This window comes from Tachypleus tridentatus, chromosome 7 (assembly GCF_004210375.1).
Source record: "Tachypleus tridentatus isolate NWPU-2018 chromosome 7, ASM421037v1, whole genome shotgun sequence".
In the NCBI taxonomy this organism is placed as follows: Eukaryota; Metazoa; Arthropoda; class Merostomata; order Xiphosura; family Limulidae; genus Tachypleus; species Tachypleus tridentatus.
In genome coordinates, this window is record NC_134831.1 from 163654432 (window position 1) to 163661941 (window position 7510).

Below are 7510 nucleotides of genomic sequence, written 5' to 3' on the forward strand. Positions count from 1 at the left end.
ACGAGTGAAACATAAAATAGAAGTAAATTTTAATTATTTTGAACGTTTGAAAACAAAAAGGACTGTAATTCCTGACCTTGTTCCAATAGCAATAAAAATGGAAGTGGGGTGCCAGTTAGTTTCCAGCTTTTTCTCCTTCAACTTACCCAGCCTTACATTATATTTTTTACAAGGTTTGCCTTCTATATAATTTGGCACTCTTTCTGGTACTATTTCCTTGTATATCTGAACACTTTATGCTTGTCTTTAACTGTTTATCTTAACGTGGCTATTCTGTTTTGAGAAGTGATATAATTTAAGTGATATAAAACAGTGTTAATAACTTTCTTTACAATAACGCCATAGAATCTAGATTAACAGTTCCTTGTCATCGCCCTCAGACATTCGGTACAGCCGTATCAAGTATCATTATCTCTGTTAATATCACGTAAAGCTAAATGCTCTTTAATTTAGAGAATGTCATCAAATTGAGCAAATTTGTGCTTAAAAGTTCGAAATGAATAATAACCATTCACGCACACGACTCATTTACAAATTTGGGCTAGAAGCTATTAATCTAACAAATATTTATGTATCTGGACACCTTTAATCCGAATGACACAAAACTAAAAACGGTCGACTTTTACTCTTAAGTGAAGCTGTAGTAATAATCTTGGACAGGTAACTCATGTGACTTTTTTACACAGGCGTGCGGAAAAGGTTTGATCAAAATTGAGAAGTTTTATTGAATAACTTTGAAGATTTTGTTATGTTTATTACAAATTTGACATGTAATTATAAATTGTAAAGATTTACCAGTGTACTGAACGTAGAAAATTCTATAAAACTTAAGTGTAGTTTTATATCAAATAAAGTTTCCATACTTTCGGTGAGAAGACTAAAAAAATAGAAAAGAAATCAAAACTGAGTATGTTATATTTTAGATATTTGTTAATGGACTGTTAAAATTTCATACGTTGAAAATCACTAAACCATCACTCCTGTTAATAATACACAATGTGTCCTGCAGTCTGTTTTACCAAGTTTTTAGATTTACAATGTTTAGGAACAATTTTTAATTCGAATTATTTTTTTACGCCTATGACAACTACTGACAGCCACTTTCTCGGAAAATATAAATCACTACTTAATCTGTTTTATTTGTTTTACGTTAGACAAGCGTTTTTTATTCAATAATTTTTAGGTGTTGATTATAATTTCTTTTTAAAGCTTAGATTTATCAGTTACTGTTTACTTACTATGATATTATGAAACGTAAACAAATACTTCTGAGGCCTTTTTAACTTGCAAATAACGATAAAGACACAGAAACCTCATAAATATTATAAACACAATACCACTATTAGACGCCTAACTGTATTACTTTGGTTTGCTGAACCAGACTGTGCTAATGACCCAGAGCAGATGGAAATACAATTCACAGCAGAGGATGCGATGAATCAAATACTACAGTAGACCTAAATCCATGTATATTGCTCTGAGTAGACCTATACGTCACATGTTACCTTTTCAAATGCTTTTTCTCTGGTGATAACAAAAAGAATCTGAAATAGAATAATATCAAAACTGATTTATTTCCAAGGAAAAATAATTACGTATTAGCAAGGTAAGAATAAAAGAAATAAAATGTTGTGACGTACTTACTTAAAATAAAAAATGACCCTAGTGCAGTATTTCTCAATCCTTGGATTACATATGTCAGTGATTAGTCCAAATAACCAGTGCTGGATTAAGGCTTAAGCTAACTAAGCTACAGGTTAGAGTCTCAAAATATATAGGATTTTTTAGCCACTTAAAAGAAGAAAAAAATAATTCACTCTTATTATTTTAATCCTATAAAGCTTTACAACTTCATATAGCTTAGGTCCTCAGAATGTCACAATCCGGAAATGCAAGTAACATATACGCGTAGTGAATATTCAAATAATACCAACTTATACACGCATCTGTTTTACCTTGATTTGGTACAAGCGTCTGTATTCTTTTCAAACGTTGTAAGTTTACGAAATTTGATGGTCTCGCATGCCCAGGTGATTAGAGCATGTGACACGTAATATGAAGTTCTCTGATTCGTATCACCTTCAAGCCAAACATGCTCGTTCTTTCAGCTTTATGGGCGTTATAATATATGGTCAATCCCACTATTTGTTGATAAAAGAGTAGCTACATCAGGGACGGGTAGCGTAGATAGCTGTTGTGTAGCTTTGAGCGAAATTAATAAAACAAACAATGAAATTTTGTCATTGACCTCAAGCGGGAAACACGTACACGAAAATTTATAAAAAACACCACCTCAGTATGCCTAACTAAAAATATATTCTACACTACTTACGGAAGAATGAAATGAACAGACATTTCAACTTTGACACAAGTCTAAAGAGTCACGAAACAAAACGTTATATCCAAATTTAATTTTGTCGTTGTGGTAAAGCAGAAATTGTAACTTTTGTCTTAAAATGGTTCTTTTGTTATTGATGTTCAATGGAAAGTTTGATGGACATGATTTTGAATTTGACCCAAAATGACATTAGTGATATTATCATAGGGCAGGTCCACAATATATCATTCCCTCTCTCTCTCTATTTTCTAGTATTTTAAAGAACTTATTTAAAAGAAGACCCTAAATAAGTAGACAACGAAGTGAGGAACAAGTAACAACCATAGCAAGAGCCGTTTCCAGGTCGCAGAATTTGTGTAAAACGTGATTTACATAAACAAGATTTATGAGCTATAGAACCTCTAGTAACAATAACATTAGTTTTATTTGCAGATGACCCCACCGCCATAAAGTTTTCGGCACTGGAGCCCTTAACTCGTAACCTGCGAGTGATGGAACTAAAACCTGTCACTAAACATCCTCTCCGTCTCAGCTGCGTGGGTGTTATTATGTGATGGTTAAGCCGGTTGTTTGTTGCTAAAAAGTAGCACAACAGTTGGCGATAAATTATATTGATTAGCTGTTGTCCCTAACGTCTATTACTTTAAAATTAAAAGACAGCTAACACTGATGACATTTTCGTACCTTTGTGTGAAATTCAACAAAATAGACAAACAAAACATTTCGAGATTTAAACAGTAATTTAATAAATGATATCCTGTATATGTAATTAGCATTTCATTGAATATTTTATCACTTAATCCACACAAACTGACGAGTTTTGATATTAAACAAAAGCCCTCTTGAGCTGTGATGAACAAAAAGCAATTCGAAAAGTTTTAATATTTTATTTTTTCAATGACTCGTCAGTCCTTTGCTTTAAAATTAATAGTTTATGAGATCTGTATATGAAATATGATTGTTGGACAAGTTCTGTTCAGAAAATAAACAGCCCTGTTTGCAGGAAGAGGCCCAAAATTAAGCCCTTCCGACCGTTCAGTGAATATTGAAAAAAGGTTTTATTCCTCAACTTTTGTGCTTTCCTGTTTTTATTGTTTTAATTTTGTTTCTAATGTTTTTCCTCTATAAAAACGTGCATTGTATTGTGCGTAAAAGAAATTTATACTTGTATAAAAGTAAATTAAATAATAAACTTAAAGTAACTATGCATTCATTAATAAAGCCATCCAAATACATGTTGAACAAGTACTACTGCACACGGAAGGTAATTCATAACACATATTTGTCATGATCGTTGATATCTCCCCCCCTATAAATCGAAACACTGAAAATTGTTTTTCTTCACAGTAAGACTTGGGGCAGTTATCGTGGAAGGACCTTGCTGGTACAGTTCAGATTATTTTCTTTCCACTTTCAGATTACAGTTCAATTTAAAAATTTATGAAAAAATAAAAATAAAGTTAATTAAGGGATAAGGATCATCTTGCGATAGTTATAATTTCGTGCTAGGCTTGTTAACGATGTTTTATGGCCTATCACTAGAAAAAAAATATTTGTACAAATAAAAGTATGAAATCATAATTACATATTAAATTGAAAATGAAGACAATTGTTACATATGCCTCGGTAGCGCAGTAGGCAGCGCGTCAGTCTCATAATCTGAAGGCCGTGAGTTCGAGCCTCACCCGGGGCAGGTTATTTTCCTGAAGAGGTGTATGACGGTTTACTATCTTTTTGGAATTAAATTACACAATTATATATATCAGCAACACCTGTTTCTATGTAACAAATCTTTATATTTCTTTCTTTATTAATTTAATCTTTTGGGAAAACATTTTAACGTTAAGTATTTTTATATTTCGTTAAACTAATAAAACTGGAAACTCTGCAAGATCTTTTATGTAAACATTTAGTAAATGTTCGCCTTATATTTGAATTTTGTTTGAGAAACAATAATGTACCATAATAATAAAATCATTGACGCCTTAATCTTTTATTATATTTCTAAATAGTACGTCATACAATTATTTTATCGCCTCTGATACGACAAATTATTGAGTTTCCTTATTCAGTTTATCACTCGATCTTATCATTCGTAAGAACTTTTGGCAGTTTTATTGTTAGCTGGTATTATATTTCCCTTATCAATCTTTCTACCACCTTACATTGTAAAGTTAACTGATTACAGCGCTTGCAGTGCCATCTGAAAAAACTTGTAGAAACTGCTCACATTCGGTTTTTTTTTTTACGGATAACGAGTGTTGGTATAATTGAAAACATCGGTACAAACCTTTCTTATAGAATAAACTCATAATAATACAACACCGCTGTAAATGTCAAGCTCACGGACAAATCTAACCCTACCACGCATGGAAAATGTCTCAAAATTAATGACACATTATCAGGACAATTATAGAAGTGCCATCTGTAAACGAAGAGAATTAGGAAGTAAAAACACACTTCTATTTAGTAATACAAAATTACCTTTACTTAGCACAAATATAATATCCCAAATACTAAAACACATACTTTCAAAATGTTTCTTAAAAACGTTCTGCCACCTGCGTGGTCAAGAAAGAATATAAAATACGTCCTGTAAGAAGTCTACATTTTTGATTGTTTGTAGTTAAGTACAAAACTCAACATCGAAACCCATTTTATAGCAGTGTAATCCGACAAATATACTTGTGTGCCACTAGGGGCTAAAGTCTAAGTAAAGGTATTTATAAAGTTCTTATCTTATTGAGGAGTTCCAAAGTTTCAGGGAACACCAGAAATTAACTCACAGGTGCATGTTCTTAGAATCAAGTATTTGACACTCAGATCAAAAGTTATTATCCTTGTTTTAACAAGAGAACAGTGTTCCCCTTCGTTCCCTCCTCAATTTGAGCACTGTCTACAATGCTTAGTACACGCCATTGTTCAGATATTCTATTTATCATTTGACATTTGTTTATTTGTTGACTTACGTGCAATGCTACTCGAGATGTACTTACGATAATCCACCATGATAGACCAGAGGAAGGCAGCTTGTCAGTACTAGTCACAACCAACTTTTGAAATTCTCTTTACCAACGAGTAGTCCCCATCACACCAAACATGCTTGGCCTTTCAGCCGTGAGGAAGTTATAATGTTTCGTTCAATCCCACTATTCGTTGATAAAAGAGTATCCCAAAAGTTGGCGGTGGGTGTTGATGATTAGTTTCCTTCCCTCTAGTCTTACATTGCTAAATTAGGGACGGCTAGTGCAAATAGCCCTCGTGTAGCTTTGCAAGAAATTCATAAAACAAACAAACAAAAGCAATGAGTAGTGGAATTGCCCATCACAAAATAAATCCCCCACTGCTAAAATTAATAGTAACTTTGTAACGAACTACAGAAAAACGCTGCTACAGCTTAGTTCGAGCAACAATAATTTCTTAAAGTGTAACAACAAAAGTTAAAAACATAACATTAAAACAGATGGAATACAAATTCTTTCACTTACAAAGAAACAAAAGTTAGTAAATCCGCACCTGCTCAGAACCTCATACAAACGTAAGGAAATAGCACAACATAAATATTTGCATTATTAATTATTTCACTAAATAAAGCAATTAGAAGAAAGGACTAGAAGATGAGAAAAAAAAAAACCTACGTTTAATATCAATGAAAAAATTTTATTTAGTGGTTAAACCACGAGGTTACATCTCATGTAAATAGTTAATTTACACAACATTCCACATTAATATCTGTATGTCACCTGTAGGGTTAGCTTGTGTCAGTTTCATAATATAACCATTATTAAACGTACCCTGGCTGGAAGGTGATTAACTATTTAATATAACTAAAATTTCATTTTTGAGATAAAACAATAACAAAAAAGTAGAAATCGCTATCTCACTACTTCTGATCAAAGCCTACACAGACCAGAACTAAATATGTTTCATAATATAAAAATATATACTAATTTTCTGTTCCATATTCTAACACTCGCTAATCAGTCCACATTTAGGTAAAAGTTCCACTTCTTGCTTTTGTCTGAATAAGAACTACCGCACCATGATAAAGGTTACAGTTGGGCAGTCTAGCTTATTAGAATTAAATTAGTCTTAAACCTACGAACAAAACCAATGGTTTGAAATGACCTTGAGTACAAAATAATGCTACAAAAGGGTTTAACAGATCTCTTTCCACTACAGGAAATCGAACTCTGGATATTTGTATTGCAAGTTCGTAAATTTACAGATGAGCCACCAGAGGGCAATAACAATAATAAAAGTTACTTACAAGAAATGTTACTGAAAGCAACCTTGAAGAAAGAACAAGATATAAACAAATCCAATATTAATGTTTCCCTCGGTGGATCAGAGATAAGTCTACAGATTTACATGCTAAAATACAAGGTTTAACCCTCCGTGGTGAACAGGTCATACATAGCCCACTGTGCAACTTTGAGCCAAACAACAACTATTAGTGAAAATATAATAACGACCTATATTTCAAGAACGGATCTTTAGTTAATAATTATCTTCCTATTACAGTTTCTTTAGGAGGTTTTGACGTCATACAAGTTCGCTAATCCAGTTGAAACTAAACTGGAACACATAATGGTTAATGCAACGTTATACATGTGTCTAAAACTGCGATCCAAATCATACTGAGAATAGTATCAAACATTCTTCAATTTAAATTGTTCAAACAAACCGGAAAATAATAGTACGCTTGTTTGTTTTTGAATTTCGCACAAAGCTACTCGAGGGCTATCCGCGCTAGCCGTCCCTAATTTAACAGCTAGTCATCACCACCCACCACCAACTCTTGGGCTACTCTTTTACCAACGAATAGTGGGATTGACCGTAACATTATAACGCCCCCACGGCTGAAAGGGCGAGCACGTTTAGCGCGATGTGGATGCGAACCCACGACCCTCAGATTACGAGTCGCACGCCTTAGTACGCTTGGTCATGCCGGACCATAATAGTAAGTAAAGAACGTTTGAAAACAGACAGATGTATAAAAATAATATGATTTAAAAGAAGAATTACATATATAATATACACCTCCATATCTTTAGGTATATTTACCGGTAACTGTCTAATTCCATTCTACTACTTAAATACACATACATATATATATATATATATATATATTAACCACTGTGAAAGCGGTTAGAGATATCAAAACGTGGA

At 32.9% G+C, this 7510-nt stretch overlaps 1 non-coding gene across 1 annotated transcript; it reads left to right on the top strand.

Moving 5' to 3' along the window:
• Nucleotides 1-3958: 3958 nt before the first annotated feature.
• TRNAM-CAU (transfer RNA methionine (anticodon CAU)) lies at nt 3959-4031 on the top strand. Its single transcript has one exon. It is a non-coding gene; the product is annotated as a tRNA-Met (tRNA).
• Nucleotides 4032-7510: the final 3479 nt, after the last annotated feature.